The sequence below is a fragment of the Moschus berezovskii genome, chromosome 16 (assembly GCF_049115385.1).
Source record: "Moschus berezovskii isolate FMDL1 chromosome 16, NW_MosBer_1.0, whole genome shotgun sequence".
NCBI classification, from domain to species: domain Eukaryota; kingdom Metazoa; phylum Chordata; class Mammalia; order Artiodactyla; family Moschidae; genus Moschus; species Moschus berezovskii.
In genome coordinates, this window is record NC_142475.1 from 56,817,644 (window position 1) to 56,840,141 (window position 22,498).

A 22,498-nucleotide genomic window follows, 5' to 3' on the forward strand; every position below is an offset into this window, starting at 1 on the left:
GCTCTGCCCCTGGGTGATATTTAGGAGCATTGTTATACTCCTTCTGGTCAGATATGAGTAATTAACACACAGCTAATCAAGAAGCAGCTTGTCTGTTACAGTGAAATAATCAAGACTTTAAACTTCAGTCACGTTGAAGCTACTTCTCTTTCCTGGACCTGGCTTCCTGTCCGCTGGCCACCTGTCCTCGGGGAGCCATTCATACTGACTCCGTTTTTCTTTCTCCTGTACTATCTAGTCTTACTAGTCCCAAGTCCAGGCCCCTTAGGGCTCAGGAACAGGGATGCAAAAACAGAGAGAGGAAAAAGGTAGGAGACGTCTTACTTGATTGAACTGAGGAGGGAAGACTCAGGTTCTCCTTGGGGTTAGTGTGTTAAAATCACCTCTCTCTCAGGAAACAGCTGTAAATTTCTCAGTTTTGCCACCTCTTCTCTGTGGCTTTCCCTTCCCTCTTCTCCCTTCCCTCCATTTGTGTCAATGCATCTCCATTTCAGTGGATCATGCAGGGCTTCTCTTTGAATCTTGAGCCACCTGTGGTATGCCTCTGGTTTCTTTCAAGCCCACTCTTCCCTCTCAAGCAAACTCTAAGGCAACTCCCTTGCAAGGAGCCCACTTTATAGGAGACCATGGCACATCCTTCATCCTTAGAAATTCTGACAGTTCAAGTGAGTCCTAACTCAGACAGTTCCTCCTTTCTTAGAGCCTTGAGTCAGCTGGTCCCTTGCCATTTAAGTGTCTCGGGTGTGAGTCAGACACTAGTTCACTGACAGCCCTTCTCCGAGTGATCTCTTCAAGCCCACTCTTTCATCTAAGGTGGAAGGAAGATATTCCCTACCCCACCCACCTTGAGGCTGGCTATGGAGAGGATCGGGTAAGATATTAAGGTAAATGAGTGGCTTTATCCAAAAAAATCACCTTTACTCACCAACATTTTTCTTTTTTTCTGTTCCTCTGACATCTTTTGTAGTCCAGAGCAGGGGTCAGTAGTTTATAACTTCCAGCAAACCCTGCCCACTACCTGTGATTATAAACAAAATAATATTGCAGCATAGCCAGGCTCATTCACACGGGCATAATGTCTCTGACTGCATCTGCTCTTCAGCAGCGGAACTGAATAGAGAAATGCGCCAAAGACCACGGTCCACAAGCTCACCCCGTTTACTCTCACGGCTTCTCAGAAAAGGCGGCAAACTCTGGCCTGTCAAGGATGCAGAACTGATCGTCTGCTCCCTTCTCTCACAGGGACAGCATGATCCTCTCTTGCTTCTGCGTTTAGAAGGCAGCATCCACTGTACTGCGGGGCTTCCCTGGCAGGTCAGTGGTAAAGAATCTGCCTGCCAAGGGGTCCGGAAGGTCTCCTGGAGGAGGAAGTTCAACCCAATCCAGTATCCTTGCCTGGGAAATCCCATGGACAGAGGAGCCTGCTAGGCTGCAGTCTGTGGGGTCACAAGGAGTTGGACACCACTTATCAAGTGAAAAACAATTATTGAGACCTATATGAAACTGAGACTAAAGATAACTTTAATCTGATATTATTCTGTTCACTTTTAAGTACCTACTCAATACACTGTCAGACCTAGACAGCATATTAAAAAACAGAGATGTTACTTTTCCAACAAAGGTTCGTACAGTCAAAGCTATGGTTTTTCTAGTAGTCATGTATGGATATGAGAATTAGACCATAAAGAAGACTGAGCACCAAAGAATAGATGCTTTCTAACTGTGGTATTGGAGAAGCTTCTTGAGAGTCTCTTGGACTGTAAGGAGATCAAACTAGTCCATCCTAAAGGAAATCAGTCCTGAATACTCATTGGAAGGACTGATGCTGAAGCTGAAGCTCCAATACGTTGGCCACCTGATGTGAAGAGCTGACTCATTGAAAAGACCCTGATGCTGGGAAAGATTGAGGGCAGGAGTAGATGAGGATGACAGAGGATGAGATAATTGGATGGCATCACCGACTGGATGGACTTGAGTTTGGGCAGGCTTTGGGAGATGGTGAAGGACAGGCAAGCCTGGAATGCTGCAGTTCATGGGGTCACAAAGAGTCAGACATGACCGAGCAACTGAACAACACCAACATTTGTCCAAGTTACCTTGCTTAATACTTATAAAGATAAGAGGCAAGTAATTGTTCTCCTTTCACAGAGGGGATATTCAGCTTCAGCGAAGCTTAGTAACTTGTCCAAGAATGCACAGCTAATAACCAGCTAATGTGGGACTCAAACCAGGTCTGTCTGAGTCCAGAGGAAATGTTCTTTCAAATGCGTCAATTCTCTCTAGCTCTATTTTCCAGAGACTGGAAACTACATTGTGAAGCCCACCCCTTCTCATGACTGATGCTTCTTTTCCTGTCCCCAGGGGATGTCAGTGTTGTCACCAGCTCCGGAGCACAGGAGCCTAGCATGCTGGAGGCACTCCTTTGCTGAATAAGTGAGAACTACTCACCCAATCATTCCCTTTCAGATTAGGGTTGAGCTGGATGCGGTCCAGGTCATCGTTTATATTGGGAATTTCCTCCAGGATTGTGAGAAATGTCACTGGAAAAAAAAAATGTCCTTAGGAAATTTAACTTACCTTTTGCAAGGGAAAAATAGAATAATTAAGAAAGGACTTTTGACGTAATCTGGACTAGTCCTAATCCCACTTTTCCACTGTTCCATTCTTCAGATAAGAAACATGAAGTCTAAAGGAAACCAAAAATGACTGGTACCAAATGCCATAGCGACTAACTACTGAGTTTAGAGAAACTAAATTTCAGGCTCCAAGCCTAGTTTTCTCCAGCATCACTGGGACAATAGGTAACCAAGCCTTTTGCTCTTTTCCATTTTGCTGAAGAATACTCTGTGTTCACCAGTTAGATACAGAGGTCTTTTATTATGCTCTAGAAAATATTGATACATAAAGAATCAATATGTCAGAAGCTAATAGAAGGGGTTGCTGCTGCTGCTGCATTTGTTTAATGAGAAAGGTCATCAAGCCACTACTGGAAGAAATAAATTAACCAGGATTTATGGAAAGGGAAAAGGGATCCATAAGAGCCACAACAGACAGAGTCCAAGGAGAGTTTGAGAGCAAAAGACAAAAAGAAATTTGGTTAGATTGAGAGTGGGAGGCTGGAGGGGGATCATCCCCATGCTGTATGCATGACTTTGACAGGATGAGTAGACTGTATTTAAGATTGTGCCAAATTTTCCTTTTCCATTTTACTGAGAGAACTCATCAATTCTTAATTACTTCTGTCTCTTTTTTAGATGTTGGACTGGTGTTTCTTTTAAATAGGCACATGCTGTGACTTGACAGATGAGTCATTTTTGTTCAAAGTTCTTTCACATTCATCAGCCCCTCTGCCTTTTCCTCCGTGTAATTCACTTCCTGATTCACACCACATATAGATCTTGATCACAAATATATCTTGAGTTCTCTACATTGTCTTCCGCATAACTCTCCTTCATTCCCTCAGACGTTCCCTTTAAGACAACTCTCTGACCACAATTGCTACAGGCTCCCTGTCTTCTTTGTGTTTTTATCACACCCACCACAGCGTCCGTTCCATTGCAGGCCTCCAAGAATACTGTTACATGATAGTGCATTGGACTGTAACTGTCTGGAGTTCTGGGGACCAAGGTGAATAAGTCACAGATTTCATCATTGAGTGTCGTAACATCTGGCAGTGAGAAGTCGAGGAAGGAAAGGGAAGGTGAGGTGAGCGTGGAGGGAGGCTGCACTGCAGGCTGGCCCTGTGCTCTCTCATCGTTGTACGGATGAAAGCAGAAAGGCCACTCAGGCTGGTCCGGACAGAGACTCGTCCTTGAAGGCAGAACAGAATTAGAATTCTGAACCTCTCAGTCCATGTGTTGCCAAGTATCCTTCTCCGATTACTTACATTCCTTGACTGTAAGAGGGTTTGACAAGCAACAAGTGTGGAACTGCTGGGAGCTGATTATTCTATTGAATAGGTTCTGGGTAAGTTGGATAAATGAAAGGCATGCTGCTTGCCTCTGAAATCTAGGCTGAGGAAATAAAGTGAAATTGGCAAATACACCATTTCAAATGAACTCCAGCCACCACCTTCAAAGACACCAGAGTGAAACCATTATATTAGGTTCATAGGAGACATCGCGGGTGCTCAGGGTCTATTAATTGGCAATGTCACTCCCGAGTCCATATTACGTGCAGATATATTGAATCTCGATTCCAACTCAGCACACATTTATTAAAGGCTGGCTCTTCATTTATTTATCCATTCACCACTCATTGTACAAATGCTTTGTGCCCAGAAGTAGGCTGGGTGCCATAGAAACAAGACAGAGCTTAACCAACATCGCCCTACCTCGAGGAAGCTCATGATGTAATGAATGATCCATGCAGCAAATAATCAGTCAAGATTTGATAAATACAAGAAAGGAAAAGACAGAGTGTGGAAAGAATGTATAATCAGGGGCGCTCATCCAGTTTTAAAGTCAAGAGATGTCTCCCTGAGGAAGTGATGTTGAGGAAAGGACAGGAAAATGAGGTGGGGGGAGTCAGGTGACCAGGGGGGTTCTCTAGTTAGGAGATGCTTACAGGTCCTCTGTCACAGTTCTGGTGGCCGTGTGTAGCGAGGTGGAGAGACCAATGCGACCCATGGCGCCTCCCTTCAGTCATAATGCTTTAGAGGCAAATAATAGAAACCTCAACTCAAGTGCATATGAACAATAAAGGAATTTATAATCTCACATAACTGGAAATCCAAAAGTTGGGCAACCTCTAGAAGAAGAATGCCCATAATTTGATAAATATGTGGATTCTTCCAGTCAGTCTCTCTCTCCTGTCCTCAGCCCCAGATTCCTCCTGAATTGAATCTTGGTAGCCCTTGTAGTAGGCTTCCTGGGTGGCACTAGTGTTAAAAAACCCACCTTCTAATGCAGGAGATGTAAGAGATACAGGTTCAATCCCTGGGTCAGGAAGATCCCCTGGAGGAGGGCATGCCCACCCACTCTGGTATTCTTGTCTGGAGAATCCCATGGACAGAGGAGCCTGACAGGCTAAAGTCCATAGGGTCACAAAGAAGCGACTTAGCACACACACATGCATCCCTTTTAGTACTTTGGCCACCTGATGCAAATAAAAATATTTAAAAAAAAAAAAACACTTGTTTAATGCAAATTTTTATGCCAAAACTTTTTATGCAAATTTTAAAAAACTCATTGTAAAAGACCCTGATTCTGGGAAAGATTGAAGGCAAAAGGAGAAGAGGGCAACAGAGGATGAGATGGTTGGATGGCTTCACCGATTCAATGGACATGAGTTTGAGCAAACTCTGGGAGACAGTAAAGGACAGGGAAGCCAGGCGTGCTGCAGCCCATTGGGCTGCAAATAGACTGAACACGAACAACAGCAACCAAGCATCTCAGCACGTCATGCAGGTCTGTGCCTCGCTGTCTCTTCCAGACCAGGACTCCTGCCCTTCTTACTACCCAGTCTCTTGCATGGTGGCGGTCTAGTCACTAAGTCATGTCCGACTCTTGCAACCCCATAGACCGTAGCCCACAGGGCTCCTCTGCCCATGGTATTTCCCAAGCAAGAATACTGAAGTGGGTGCCATTTTCTTCTCCAGGGGATCTTCCAGACCCAGGGGTCAAACCCAGGTCTCCTGTGCTGCAGGCAGTCTCCTGCTTTGCAGGCAGATTCTTGACTGACTGACCCACCAGGGAAGCTCACAACTTATTGCATAGCAGATATTTATCCACGGAATACTGACAAAATGATTGATTCCGCAAAGCTGATACTACTAGAGCTTCATCTACAATACAACTGAATAAATGCATCTATATTTTTCACTCCTCTCCTCTCTCTCTTTCCCCCTCTCTTCCCCCTGCCCCTCAAGTGTGTGTATGTGTGTGTTTGTGAAAAAGAGAGAAAGCGAGGAGGAATTCTGAGGGATTTCTTCTTCCAGAGTAGTTGAGATTAGTGTAAGTTGAATTGTTGGTTTATGACTATACCGGAGAGTTTTGAGTATCCAGGAGAGACTCAGTAACAGATGATTAGCCTGAAATGAAGCCAACAGCCAGGACTGTGCCGTCAATAGACCTGCGTGTTTTACAGAATAACGTTGTGAACCTGATGGTCAGCCTTCCATTCGTCACTTTCCTTCTGGGTTTGCACCAGTCTCCTCCAGATCATCTTACCCTACTTCCCCACATTCCACAGCCATGGCCATGGGGCCCCCTGTTTTCCTTTGAGTCTTGATTTAAATGTCCCTTTCTTCGGAAGAGTTCTTATCCAGGCTAATCAAAATAAAGCCCATCCTTTGGAATATCATTTCAGTCTCTATTTTTTCCTTCATAATATGTATTTTAGCTCACAATGATTTTTAACCATTTAGCTTACAATGGTTTAGTTGACAAAGATTTGTAAATATATGCCCGCTTGCTTGAATATGTTTTTTCTAGACTAAAATGCAAAATTTATTAAGTCTGACCTGGGATTTTTTTTCATTGTTGTTGTTGTTGAGGTTTGTCCTCGTTACATAACTGTCCATGATGCTTAGAAGGTAATCAATAAACATTTGCTTGGGAGAAACAACCACAAAGACGGTGAAATAAGGAAGGAAGGAAGTGAGGTGGGTGGAGGGGAAGAAGAGAAGGAGGGAGGGACAAATAAACTAATGGACAAATGAGAGGGAATGAGATGGAGCAACAGAGTAAAAAAAGAAGTCAGGCAGGCAGGCAGGCGCGCGATCTAACAGAGCCTCCCGTTACTCTCCTGTATTGGGACTCCTGAGTGGAATTAATTATCAAGGATTTTTGTGTGATTATCAAACAACGCAAGTTGTAAACAATAAAAAACTGCAAATCAGAGCCACTCAGTTCAGTTCAGTTCAGTTCAGTCGCTCAGTCGTGTCCAACTCTTAGCAACCCCATGAACCACAGCACGCCAGGCCCCCCTGTCCATCACCAACACCTGGAGTTCACTCAAACTCATGTCCATCGAGTCGGTGACGCCATCCAGCCACCTCATTCTCTGTCGTCCCCGTCTCCTCCTACCCCCAATCGCTCCCAGCATCAGAGTCTTTTCCAGTGAGTCAACTCGTCGCATGAGGTAGCCAAAGTATTGGAGTTTCAGCTTTAGCATCAGTCCTTCCAATGAACACCCAGGATTGATCTCCTTTAGAATGGACTGGTTGGATCTCCTTGCAGTACAAGGGACTCTCAAGAGTCTTCTCCAACACCACAGTTCAAAAGCATCAATTCTTCAGCGATCAGCTTTCTTCACAGTCCAACTCTCACATCCATACATGACCACGGGAAAAACCATAGCCTTGACTAGACGGACCTTGGTTGGCAAAGTAATGCCTCTGCTTTTTAATATGCTATCTAGGCTAGTCATAACTTTCCTTCCAAGGAGTAAGTGTCTTTTAATTTCATGGCTGCAATCAGCATCTGCAGTGATTTTGGAGCCCCCCAAAAAAAAGTCTGACACGGTTTCCACTCTTTCCCCATCTATTTCCCAAAAAGTGATGGGACCAGGTGCCATGATCTTCGTTTTCTGAATGTTGGGCTTCAAGCCAACATTTTCACTCTCCTCTTTCACTTTCATCAAGAGGCCTTTGAGTTCCTCTTCACTTTCTGCCATAAGGGTGGTGTCATCTGCATATCTGAGGTTATTGATAGTTCTCCCGGTAATCTTGATTCCAGCTTGTGCTTCTTCCAGCCCAGCGTTCCTCATGATGTACTCTACATAGAAGTTAAATAAGCAGGGTGACAATATACAACCTTGACGTACTCCTTTTCCTATTTGGAACCAGTCTGTTGTTCCATGTCCAGTTCTAACTGTTGCTTCCTGACCTGCATACAGGTTTCTCAAGAGGCAGGTCAAGTGGTCTGGTATTCCCATCTCTTTCAGAATGTTCCACAGTTTATTGTGATCTACACAGTCAAAGGCTTTGGGATAGTCAATGAAGCAGAAATAGATGTTTTTCTGGATCTCTCTTGCTTTCTCCATAACCCAGCGGATGTTGGCAATTTGATCTCTGGTTCCTCTGCCTTTTCTAAAACCTGCTTGAACATCTGGAAGTTCACGATTCACATATTTCTGAAGCCTAGCTTGGAGAATTTTGAGCATGACTTTACTAGCGTGTGAGATGAGTGCAATTGTGCAGTAGTTTGAGCATTCTTTGGCATTGCCTTTCTTTGGGATTGGAATGAAGACTGACCTTTTCCAGTCCTGTGGCCACTGCTGAGTTTTCTAAATTTGCTGGCATATTGAGTGCAGCACTTTCACAGCATCGTCTTTCAGGATTTGAAATAGCTCAATTGGAATTCTATCACCTCCACTAGCTTTGTTCGTCGTGATGCTTTCTAAGGCCCACTTGACTTCACATTCCAAGATGTCTGGCTCCAGGTGAGTGATCACGCCATCGTGATTATCTTCATTGTGAAGATCTTTTTTTACAGTTCTTCTGTGTATTCTTGCCACCTCTTCTTAATATCTTCTGCTTCTGTTAGGTCCATACCATTTCTGTCCTTTATCGAGCCCATCTTTGCATGAAATGTTCCCTTGATATCTCTAATTTTCTTGAAGAGATCTCTTGTTTTTCCTATTCTGTTGTTTTCCTCTATTTCTTTGCATTGATCGCTGAGGAAGGCTTTCTTATCTCTCCTTGCTATTCTTTGGAACTCTGCATTCAGATGCTTATATCTTTCCTTTCCTCCTTTACTTTTCACTTCTCTTCTTTTCACAGCTATTTGTAAGGCCTCCTCAGACAGCCATTTTGCTTTTTTGCATTTCTTTTCCATGGGGATGGTCTTGGTCCCTGTCTCCTGTATAATGTCACAAACCTCCGTCCAGAGTTCATCAGGCACTCTATCTATCAGATCTAGACCCTTAAATCTATTTCTTACTTCCACTGTATAATGATAAGGGATTTGATTTATGTCATATCTGAATGGTCTAGTGGTTTTCCCTACTTTCTTCAATTTAAGTCTGAATTTGGCAATAAGGAGTTCATAATCTGAGCCACAGTCAGCTCCTGGTCTTGTTTTTGCTAACTGTATACAGCTTCTCCATCTTTGGCTGCAAAGAATATAATCAATCTGATTTCGGTGTTGACCATCTGCTGATGTCCATGAGTAGAGTCTTCTCTTGTGTTGTTGGAAGCGGGTGTTTGCTATGACCAGTGCATTCTCTTGGCAAAACTCTATGAGCCTTTGCCCTGCTTCATTTCGTGCTCCAAGGCCAAATTTCTAGGGCTTGTCAAAGGCTCTTCCTGCCACCCCCGCCCCCAGCAGTGTCTTCTGCTCTTTGTACCTGGACATACTTGGAGCTACTTCCTTCCTTCTGCCCTGAGGCCTTTCTGCTCTGCCTTTATTCCTGCTCACCCTTTAAAACTTACTCTAGGACTTTTCCATGATGCCCTGTTTTCCTGCATTATGAGTTAGGAGTTACCAGGTGGTAATGAATCTACCTGCCCATGCAGGAGATGCGAGTTCAATCTCTGTGTTGGGAAGATCCCTTGGAGGAAGAAATGGCCACTCATTCCAGTATCCTTGCCTGGGAAAACCCGTGGACAGAGGAGCCTTCAGGTCTGGGGTCACAAGAGTCAGAAATGACTTAGAAACAAAACAACAATAACAAATAAATAGGAATATTAGGAATAGGGGTTCCATGAGCCTATGGTGACTGAGGGCAGGGGGAGGGGCAGAAAGCAACTACCCTGACCTCGTGGTTTTGTAAGAATCTCTTTAGAAGGATGTAAGGTCTTATTCATTATGATACCAGAACTTAGCTAAATAACTGACATACAGCTGTAAATAGTGAATCAGTAACCACAAAGTTTTTGTGAGTGAATTGAATGAGTGTGTGAGTGAATGAACAAACATCTTACACTTGCTGCACACAGTTTTTCTGTGAGCATGCTCATACACTTTCTAGCATTTAGTCTCTTAAATATAATAGGTACAGAAATGCATGGCTGTGCTTTATTGGGGGAAGACTTGTTTTCCTACAAAAGATTCGCTGTCTCTATAGTCATGTGGCCAAGTCTGACTGCAAACAAGATTGCCGTGCTCACCATGAGAGGACAACAGGTGTTGATGTAGAGACAGTCACTGCCTGCATAAGAACTGAGCCCTTAATTTCCTCTGACAACTACTTTTAAGTAGCCACAGTGAATTGGAAACCTTCCCTTGAGACATTCATTGGAAAACACAGTTTGGATTAGTTCAATAACTGCATGTCAACCACCGCCTACAACAAAGCAGTGAGGCATGCTTCCCTCTTTACAAGTCAAGTAACCCAGCAGCGTGCAGCCTGGGTAACAGCTAATAAGGGTTCTCAGAGAATGGAGGCCAGCAGGGGACTTGTTTTTCCCTATAGTAAAAGTCCCACTGCCCTTAATAAGTCAGCCCTGACTTCCCCAGTCATTGACGACATTCAGTGAAATCCCACGAGCATTTCTAAAGAAGGGGAGAGGACAGGACATTCCCAGTTGAAGGAACAGTTACATTTTTTTGTAATTTTTATTCTTTTTAAAATTTTATTTATTGATTGATTTGTCTCTGGCTGCTTCGCGTCTCGTTTCTGCAGGCAGATTTTCTCTGTCTTCGGCGAGGCGGCCAGCTTTTCACCGCAGTGACTTCTCTCGTCGTGGGGCACAGGCTTTAGGGCACTCAGGCTGCAGCAGTTGTGGAGCTCGGGCTTACCTGCCCCGTAGCATGTGGAGTTTCCTGGACCACGGATATGCCCCTGCATTGGCAGGCGGATTCTCCACTACGGGATCAAAGTCAGTTACACTTAACAAACCAGTAACTCCATATGATACATACGTGGGGGGAATTAATAATAAAATAGGGAAGCGAAGGTGTTACACTGACATGTCTTAGTGTAACTGTTGCTCGGTCTTCTGATGCGAACTCGCTGTTGTTCAGTTGCTCAATCGTGTCTGCCTCTTTGCGACCCCATGGACTGCAGCCATGAATATTCTGGCATGAAGGATGGCATAGATGTGTTTTCCTATTCCCTCTGCACTAAGCATCACTATAATCTCTGGAAAGGGTGCAGAAGACAACCAAGGAGAACTCTGAAGGTGTAGGAGGAAGGCCAGCAGGCTCTGGCTCCAGGACTGGAGGAACGGTCCAGGGGGAGAGAATCTTGTCTTCTCTCAGCCAATAAAAGAAAGTCACCCAGGCCTGGCCTTCACCAATCCCTGACCCACAAACAGAGGAACATGCAGGCAGACTGGTTCTGTCCCTGGGTCACACAGGCGTCTCTCTGAACAAGTGGATTATTCAGACACCATGAATGCCCAGAGAATAAGCAAACAACTCACTCCCCACTGGGCCAGTGTTGCCTAAGCGAGGAAAGATAGCTTTTTAAACACGTGGTGCTGGAGCATTTGGACCCCCATAGGCAACACAGCATAAAAATTAACTCAAGTCTTCAGGGTCTAGAGCTGATCACAGAGTTCTTCAACTTGACATCAAAAATATGTCCAAAAAAACAAAAATTCATAAATTGGACTTCATCAAAATTTTAAAAGGTTTTTCTTTTGACAATCCATGTGAAGAGGAAGAAAAGACAGTTTATAAACTAGAAAAAATATTTTCAAACCTCATAGTTGGACTTTAGCATATATAATGAACTCTCTAAACACAACACTTAAAAAAAATGAGACATTTCACTGAGGATATACAGATAACAAATGACACATGAAAACAAATTTTCAACATCATTACCCAACAGAGAAATGCAAACTAAAATGGCAATATCACTATACACCTATGAGAATGGATTAAATTAAAAACAAAAAATACCAACAACACCCAATGCTGGTGATGATGCAGAGAAAAGGAATTGCTCACACATTGCAGCTGGAAATGTAAAACAGTATAGTCACTCATTAAAAGTTACCAGTTTCTTGTAAAACTAAACATAAAAGTTACCATATGGCCAGGCAATCGAACGCCTGGACATTAATCCTAGAGTAAGGAAAATTTATGTTCATGCTGTGGAGCCCTGTACCAAAGTCACAGGTTGCCAGGTCTGGTACCAATGTCACAGATGCAGAGCCCTATACCAAGGAAATATCTCAACCTCATAGCAACTGTTGCCATGAGCTCCCCCTCTCCCCAATCTAAACCAGCCAGCTCCCTGACCCCATATTAGGTACAAATACCCACCCTGTTACTCATCCTATAGCACCCTAACCAATCACCTGGTGTCACCCTTCTAGCCAGAATTTTCTCTGTCTTGAGGCTATAAAAATTGGCTACTAGCCCACATAAGGCGACTCTCCCTTGAACTGGCCCGCTCTTCTAAACAGCATCTCCTACTCTAAAAAACTCTACTGTCCTCTCATTCTGCCCCATGTCTGGGAATTCTTTTCCAACTGACATACAGACCAGACCACACAAAAATCTGACATGAGGATTCGTAGTAGTCTTATTCACAGTAGGGAAAAAAAAAAAAAATGGAGTCAGCTAGACTGTCCTGCAGCAGGCGAATGGTACATAAGTTTCACAGAATCCTGCTCATCAATAAAAAGGAACAAAAGACTTGGATAAATCTCCAGGGAATTATATTGAATGCCCAGCAAATGACATTTTGTATTATCCCATTTTCAGAGCATTTTTAAATGATCACATTTTAGAAATGGAGAGCATTTTAGTGGCCAAGATTTGAGGACAGAGCTGAGTCGGGGGCTGTGGCAGGAGATGGGAACAGATAAAAAGGCACAACAGGAGAAGCGCAACATGAGGGAATAAGTGGAAGTGTTTAATGTCTTGACTGTGGTGGTGGATACAGGAACCTATAAAGATAATAAGATTGTACAGAACTTCACGTACACACAGTGCATTAATTAGAACTGGGGAAATTGGAGTGAGATCAGAGGATTGTATTAAAGTCATTGTCTGGTGATGTCTAATATAGTTTGGCAAAGTTTTGCTACAGAGAGAAAAATAAGAAAAATGGTCAGTGGATATATAGGTAGTATTTATTACAATTGTATCATTGTTCAGTCCATAAATCATTTCCTACTCTTTGCGACCCCATGGACTTCAGCATGCCAGGCGTCCTGTCCTTCACTCTCTCCTCGAGCTTGCTCTCATTCATGGCCATTGAGTCAGTCATGCTATCCAACTACCTCATCCTCTGTAGCCCCCTTTCTCCTTTTGCTGTCTATCTTTCCCAGCTTCAGGGTCTTTTCCAATGAGTCAGCTGGTGGCCAAAGTATTGGAGCTTCAATTTCAGTGTCAGTCCTTCCAATGAATTTTTCAGGGTCGATTTCCTTTAAGATTGACTGGTTTGATCGCCTTGCAGTCCAAGGGAGTCCTCTCCAACACCACAATTCAAAATTGAAATTCACGATTGTATGTGAATCTGCAATTATCGCAATAAAACTTTCAAGGAGAAATATTGTTTGCTCTAACTTGGGGCAGGCAGAGGAAGTAGCTAGAAGGCGGCAGTGTGAATGAGCATTGGCTTCTGTTAGCTGACATTAGGAAAGGTTTAAAAGAAAGTGATGAGGAACTTCCCTGGTGGTTTCTTGGTTAAGGACTTGCTTTCCAATGCAGGGATTGTGGGTCTGATCCTTGTTCAGGGGGCTAAGATCCCACACGCCTCGAAGGCTAAAAAACCAAAACATAAAACAGAAGCAATATTGTAACAAATTCAATAAAGACTATAAAAATGGTCCACATCAAAAAAAAATATTGGGAAAAAAAGTGATGAACTTGGTCAATGATTAACTGGTATTTAAGAGGAAAAAAAAAAAAATTGGAGAAGGAAACGGTAACCCACTCCAGTATTCTTGCCTGGAGAATCCCATGGATGGAGAAGCCTGGTAGGCTACAGTCCACGGGGTCGCATAGAGTTGGACACGACTGAGCGACGGAACGGAACAGAAGAGGAAAAATAAAGAGATGAGTCAGTTCAGAAATCTGAGATATTGAAAAGTTGGAAAAATGAATATTTCTTGACTCTCACCATAGGAAATGAGGTTGGAAAAGCTTGGGTTGACAAAGACACATCAAGACAGCCTTTCTGTGAAAAGTATTAGTGTCTCAGGCTAGTTGTCTTAAAAGCAGAGCAAGAGACAAAGTTTTATGTCCAGGAGTCTTATCTGAGTAGGAATGAGAGATCAGGAGAGCCATGCAGGGAAGGAGGAAAATCCAGTCTAGGAATATGGGCCATGCGTGTAGGTGTCATGCGTCCAGTCACCACATGACTTTCTGAGAAGTTTTACACAACCTGTCTCAAACTGCCAACCCGTTAAGTGGATGATAGGTGACATTAAAACAAGGAAGCAATAAATCAAGCTTCAGAATTGTGTCTCGATTGTGATGACTGACACACTTAACTGACTGGAGAGAAATAGATCTTCCTAAGCTTCCTATGTTGGGGGTAAATTTCACTATTGAAACATTACCAAAGACCCTTCGACTTTGAGACCTAAAATGGCTCTTGAAACTCCACACTTGCATCAGCAGAAGTAGGCTTTACAGATTTACAAGAAACTTTGCAGACCTCTAATATGCACCCTGGAGGTTAATGAACAAAAAGAGAATGCCCAAAGAACAAAGATCCGTGGAGAGTAAAGGACAAGGCGCGTTTTCGCAAACAGCAGAGCAGGGTTTAGTTAAGAAACAACCCCATTTCCAAGTTGGAGGACCTTCATAAAGGCCGCCCAGCAGGACTTCAGAATTGATACAGACCAGGGCCTGCTGTGGCCTTCTGTTCTTCCACTTTCTGACTGAGGATTTCTTTGCAAAGGAGGAGGATGGGGAAGCAGACAGTTTCCTCTTTATTTGTAACTTATTGAACCATGAGGAGACATATCCATGGGGAACCATTGAGGCACTGAACATCCACCAGACTTTGAGCAGAATGCAGTGGGATGGAAGAGCCCTGGCTTGCTTCCCTGGGGAGGGTACAAGAGACTTTTGTGTGAGAGAAGAATGAAACAGATTTTTTTTGTCAGTGATCAGGAGACTAAAAACAATTTCACACTTTCACTTCTCCTTGGGCATATAACTAGATGACATTTTTTACCCTTCAATCAATTAACCAGTGGAATAGGAATTGAAGTAATTGACTCCTACATTTAGGCCTGACCCAATAATTTTTTTTTCATAGATAATTTGCAATTATCTGTTTCCATCTGTTAGCTTAATATAAAAATCTTGAAGCTGGATATAAGTGGAGCCGAAAATGAAGAGTTTGGAATCCAAGCATCTTAAGCCACACACAGTTCTCTTGCTAAACCACACTGGATTTTAAATTTTGCTATTTGGCAAAGTGAATAAATTTTGCGAATGTAATTATTAAAGTCTCTAATCAATTGGCTTTGAGTTAATCAAAAGGGACTTTGTCTTGGGTGGAAGTGACTTAATCTCATTAATCCTTTATAAAGGGGTATAGATGTTAGAGTCTTGAATCAGCAGACTTTCTACTGTTGGCTTTGAAGACACAGGCTGCCATGAATTCTATAGACACCAGGAGACGAGGCTGCCCACAGCTGGATGGAGCTTGGAAGTAGATTCTAGTCTAGTTGTGCTGACACCTCCATTTCAGCCTTGGGAGACCCTGACAGAGGGTATAGTTAAGTTATGCCAAGACTTCTGACCTACAGAAACTGTGAGGTAATGGCCATATGTTGTGCCAAGTTGCTAATTTGTGGTACTTTGTTGCATAGCAATAGAAAATAGAATACAGCTACTTTGCATAACATATTTCTTAATTATTTTGTGGCAAAATATATCACTAGAATTTTCTCAGAGAAAAGAGTTTTATTGTATTTTCCCTTATTTATTTATTTTTGCATTTCTTTTTTTAATTTATTTTTTTAATTGGAGGAAAATGGCTTGAAAATATTGTTGGTTTCTGTCGTGCAACAATGCAAATCAGTCATAATTATACATATATGCCCTCCCTCTTGAGCCTTCCTTTCATTCCCTCTACCCCAGCCCTCTAGGTAATCACAGCGCTCCACTGAGCTCCTTGTGTTGTACAGCAGCTTCCCCCTAGTTATCTGCTTTATATGTGGTAGTGTATCTGTCAATGCTGCCATCTCAATTCGTCCCTCCCTCTCCTTCCCTTGCTGTGTCCACAATTCATTTTCTACATCTTTGTCTCCATTCCTTCCCTGCAAACATGTACATCATTGTCATTTTTTTAGATTATATATATATATATATATATATATGTTAATATATGACTTTTTTCTCTTTGTGACTTACTTTACTCAGTGTAACAGGCTCTAAGATCATCCACCTCACTACAACTGACTTAAACACATTCCTTTTTATGCCTGAGAAATATTCCACTATACTTATCCATTCATCCATCAGTGGATGTCTAGATTGCTTCCATATACTGGCTATTGTAAATGGTGCAGCCATGAACTGTGTGTCTTTTAGAATTGTGGTTTTCTCAGGGTATATACCCAGTATATGCTGAGTCATATTGTAGATTTGTTCCTAGTTTGTTAAGGGATCTCCATACTGTTCTCCATAAGGGCCCTTATTTTCTGAAGGGAACCAGGATAGTTTTCAGTAGAAAAGAACCTCTGATGGGTGAGATGGTCTTGGTCACATCCTTGGCTATATTGAGTCTAACTGATACATTAATGGTATTCAGTTCAGTTCAGTTCAGTCGCTCAGTCGTGTCCGACTCTTTGCGACCCCATGAATCACAGCACGCCAGGCCTCCCTGTCCATCACCAACTCCCAGAGTTCACTCAAATTCATGTCCATCAAGTTAGTGATGCCATCCAGCCATCTCATTCTCTGTCATTCCCTTCTCCTCCTGCCCTCAATCCCTCCCAGCATCAGAGACATTGCCATTATTATCACTACCATGGTTTTACCACCTTGGATCATCATCTGAGATAAAATTAAATAAATATATTTTCTCTGTACATCTCAGTGAAGATTTACATTTTTATTTATGTAAATTTATGTGAAGAATGTATTAGTTATGGTGACACCAGCTGCTATAAGTGACAAATCCTCAAATAACATTGGCTTAGGATAAAAGTTTATTTCTACTGGTGAAACATTCTAACAATGGATATTCTCCAGGAAACTCTGTTGTGCAATTGACCCAGGTGACAGTTGCCAGTGTCTGAAGGTTTTGTGGTTATCACATTAGGAGGAGGGCTGCTATTGACATCTCCTGGGTGGAGGCCAGGAATACTGCTAAGTACCCTAATACACACGGGAGAGCCCTCCCCCTGCCCCACAAGAGAAATTAACTCCCCCCCAGTACAACCAGGGACAAGATTGAGTAACCTGCTATACAGTAAATAGCAGCAGATTTGTAAATCCTTGATACTTTGTATTCCTACAGGAAAACGTCTTCAGCAGATACCATGTGCTGGCACTATTCTGTATTCAATGATGCAAAAGTGAATGAGACAGCTTCCTTTCCCTCACGGCACCTACATTCTGGCTTATTATATAGGTGAACCAATTAATCTTCCTGGAAGTTATGGTTCTCACTTATGAAGCAGGCATGAATATGACTCACATGACAGGTATGGAGTTTAAATGAGATAATGCATGCAAAACAGGATGCCTAATGGTGCTCTTCACGCTTCATGAGACATGAGTTCAACAGTTGTTACAGTCCAAAGTGACCTGGAGACAGAACACCATGGAAAAATAACTGGTGTTATATGACTACACAAAATGTGGATATAAGAGCCGATGAAGGAGTGATCCAGGAGGGTTCTGCCACGGGGGCTTAGGGGAGGTCCTTGGGTCCAGTGAGAATGTGAAGGGAAGAGTCTGATAAGAACACAGTCAGATTTGATATGTACCCAGGGACGGGTGCTGATTTGAGCCTGAGAAAGCTGTAATTTTGGGCTTCAAGGATGGAGTGAAACATCTTGGAAGTAACTGTACTCCTTCTGAGTGTCAATCAAAGAAGCATGGAACTTCGCACTGAATGAGGTAGGATGGGAGCTTGCAACAATTTCCAAAGGACTCTTTCCCCAAAGGGCCACCTTCCAGGCTGATAAGACCCAGCACTAATGAGATATGGAGCTTTCTTTGAGGACAGAAGCCCAGAGGAGATTTGGGAAGAGGCAATTGAAGGAAGTCATATCATAGTGTCTGAACAGAGGAGATTCTGAAGAATTCACCATGACATTCACAAAAGAAAGGGCAACTCTATTTATTTGCCAAATAAGAAAATCTTAGGACAACACTAGATAAGAACTTTCTCATTCCCGTTCCCCTTATCTCTCCTCCCTACCCTCTGCTTGATGGGGTCAGAAAATTATTTCACATGTCTGAAGGAGGAGAAATTCAATGTAGAAAAAAGAGTAGGAGGATTATACTAACCTCTCTTGTTTTAAATGAACAGTGTAAACCCACTCTTTGCTTGTTGAGAGTGAAAGATTTAAAACTAATTCAATTTCAGAAAATTGATCAGGATAGGATAGGCTATGATGAGGTGACAAATAAGCCCATGATTCCAACTAATTCACACTGTAATATTTTTTTTAATATCTTCTCATCTACATGTTTCAATTATGATTTAGGTTTGTGCTTCTCATCTACATGTCTCAACTGTATCTGGGGACTCCGGAGCTCTGTTTCACATATTCTCATAGGGAATCTCACTGATTGAGGGTCCATCTCCTCATTACTATCTCAAAAAATTACTTCCAGGGTTTCTGAAGCACAGCAAGAAATATCTGGAGGTTCACACATGGACTTTTATAAAATGACCTGGAACAGTATACATGGCATAAATGACTTTTCTCCATATCCCAATGGCCAGAAATAAGCATTATTGTAGCAAACCCAATTGTATTGGAAGCAGGAAATGTTGTCTTCCTATGTGCCAGAGAAAGAGAGAGCTGGATATGAGTGAGCACTAGACCCCTTTCAACCTTCCAAGTTAGAATTCACTGGTACTAACCATTTTTAATGGTTTCTTGAGCCACTGGATTCTAGGTAATCTAAAGAAACCGAGAAACTGAGTTTAAATTGAAGAGCAGAGGAAAGCTCACCAGCACTAAGTAGGTTAAAAAGAGACAGCTAGATGCAAAACAGTAAAGCAGTTTTCATTAGACTCCACAAGGTCTACAGGTTCAACTTTCTGGTAATAGGCGTGAAGCCCTGGGCACACTGAGTTACACAGAATGGGTGCCACAGGACTGTCTCCCTATTTCTTTCTCTTTTGTATGCACTAGTAAAGTTTTTGTACCTTCTACTCCTGATGAGATAGAAAATAATATTCTATATGATCCTGTTTCTATAACAGCAACACCTGCCGTTTCTCTTGCATCTACTATATGCCAGAGGCTTTGCGAACACTTCTTCACAAGCCTCCAGTGGGTGGTTGCATGCTTCCATGATGGGGTAAATGGAGAAGATTCTACAGAGTGTTAGATATGCAGGGTCATCATTTCCTTGATCAACGTTTCTACTCAAAGAGTGGGTGGACAACATCACTAGCACAAAATATAAAATTGAGAATATGATTTTGTATTAGAATTAATGTGAGAATATCTGTGGATTTTTATTTTTTATTTTTTTTTTATTTCCTAATAAGACTAAATTTATTCAATACCCTAGTAAAAGTTTTGATTATAAGTATCCAACAGTATAAAAAGTACAAAACAGATTTGTAGATTTCTAATATATTAATACAAAGTGCATGACTACATACAGTACATCCTACAGGCAAAGAGAGGTGGAAGGGGGAAAGAAGACTGTGGTTGAGGTCTAGTAATAAATAAATAAATACAGAAGTAGAGATGATCCATATTATAGTATATTCTACCACCAATACTGCAGCCAAAATGTACAAAAAAAATTTTCAAAATAACTCAGGAGGAAGATGATAATGGCTGGGGTTCTTGTAATACACCTCAAAGTCTGTGGGAGCACTGACCCAACTCACTGTGTAGTCTGTGCATATGGTGGTTTGTAGTTTTTTCCAAAGGAAGAAATATAAAATTTTAAGTTTCGATTAAGAACTATAAAACTATAGGGTGCCCATAAAAAGTGGCTCACTCTCTTGTTATGTATACTATCCAATATTTAAAATCCAGTTTTAAAAATAAGTACTGAGTCATGTTTTACCAGGGAGGCAAACGATCTTTCCTCATTATGAAAACGGGTGATATATTTTTCCTGTACTTTTAGAAAAGAGGCAATAGCTAGTACTTTGGTTTGGGTTCAAGTAAAAGGCTTTTAATGAAGGTTTTAGAATGGAAGAGCTCCACATTTAGGATGTATCATCTAACACCTCAGTGTTCATAAAGCCTGACTAAAAGAAGCCAAACCAAAACCAACCCACTCAGCATTAACACACACCTCTTCTCTTTTAGTAGAATTTTACTTTAATATAGAATGAAAAAAAAAAAAAAAAACCCAAAACCCTAACAGGTTAAAACAAGTCAAACAACCATTCTACACAGATAAAACCTTCACAAAGGTCAACTGAAGTAATCCAGAGCTAAAACTGAATTGTGCAGATTTTCAGTGAAGTCACCAGTCACTTAACATAAATTATTTACACACTTGCAAGCCCTCTAAGAAACGTGCCCCAAGAAGCATTAACCTTTGTTTTTCTCATGTGCCATCCTAAAGACTTGCACATTGTTATTTTTCAGATAATCTAACATTTTTAGTAGAGAATGTTCTCTACCAAGTGGTAATGCTTTGGTACTATTCATATAGGATTGCTTATCCTAAAGACTTGACATTTCCCCAAGAGGAACTTTGATTCTGCTTTAAGTTTTGATTCTGCTTTTTAAGTTTCATATAAATTAAAATCTGTATCAAATATCAATATGGAGGGAGGTGACACAGGATGCAATATATACAGTCAAGTTACCTCTGCATATTTAGAAATTGCTCCTTCAAGATATTCGCACCAGAGAGCTATCTGTCCTGCTCAATATTCAGTAGTACAGGTTTGAATCACCAGAAACTTTATTGAAATATAATATACAAAAAATATACACATTCAGTGTGTATACTTCAGTGAGTTTGGGCATATGCATATGCTCACCACAGCTACGGTAATAAAAGCATTCATTACCTCCTAAAATGTCCTTTTATTCTTTTGTGTCTTTTGCTTCCTTTGGTGAGAATACTTAGCAAGGGAGTTATCCAGTTAACAGAATTTGAAGTGCGCAATATTCTGTCAACAGCCAAAGGTTCTATATTGTACAGCAGATGTCTGGAACTTTTTCATCTTGCATAACAAAGCAAATCAACCTTCACTATTCATTGGAAGGACTGACGCTGAAGCTGAAGCTCCAATACTTTGGCCACCTGATGCGAAGAAGTGACTCATTTGAAAAGACCCTGATGCTGGGAAAGATTGAAGGCGGGAGGAGAAGGGGACGACAGAGGATGAGATGGCTGGATGGCTTCACCAACTTGATGGACATGGGTTTGAGTAAGCTCCAGGAGTTGGTGATAGACAGGGAGGCTTGGCATGCTGCAGTCCTTGGGGTCGCAAAGAGCCGGACACAACTTAACGACTTCCATTCCGAGACTTGGCGACTGAACAACAACAATAAAATGGTATATTCATTTCTCCCTCTTCCTAGCCCATGACAACCACCATTGTATTCTCTGCTTCATGAGTCTGACTATTTCAGATACCACTTTTAAGGAGAATTAGGCAGTATTTGTCCTTCTGTGACTGGCTTGAGAACTGTTGGGTGTGTGCAGTGCATAGGAGGGATTTATTTTTTTAAATGTTTTTTAACATTTATTTTTATTTATTTGGCTGCACTGGGTCTTAGGTACGGTATGCAGGATCTAGTTCCCTGACCAGGGATCGAACCTGGGCACCCTGAACTGGGAGCACAGAGTCTTAGCCTCTAGAACATCAGGAAAATCTCATATTTCATTTTACTTTCATTTCTGTGCAGAAAGCTCTTCGTCCCTTCCTCTTCCCCTCTCTCCCCACCACACCAGGGATCAGACCCAGAGCTGTCTGTATCCATCAGCACGTTGCACAGGCATTTCCTGGAGCAACCTGGTTAAATCTCTCCTTGCACGTCACTGTCTTAGTGGAAGAAGCAGGAGCACTGCCTTCACAGAACAGGCACAGACAAAATTCATACTTTCTTCAGGGTTTGGAGGACAACTACGAGAAAGGAGAATGTATACTAGTAAGTGCAGAAAAGAACAGCCAGGGAGAAATAAGAGACTGACCAAGACAGAAAGGAGCTGATATCATCATTGTTCCCCACTCCCTTGGAGTTTCTCTGTGCTCGGGTATCCGTTAACTTCACTTCATCTAATCTTCTAACAACATTTCGCTGTAGATATTGTTATCTGAAGCCATGCGCTCAGTAGAATTGAGACCAACAGAAGGTCCAGCAAGGTTTTCAAAGTCACTGTGATTCAAAACCTCAAAGGTTATATCCGCTCTCCTCCCCTGCCATGTGAGGTTCCCTCTGTGTTGCATTCTTGCTCAAAAGCTCCCACACCAGATTCTGCAAACGCTCATTCATCTCCCCACCTTCTTTTTGCTA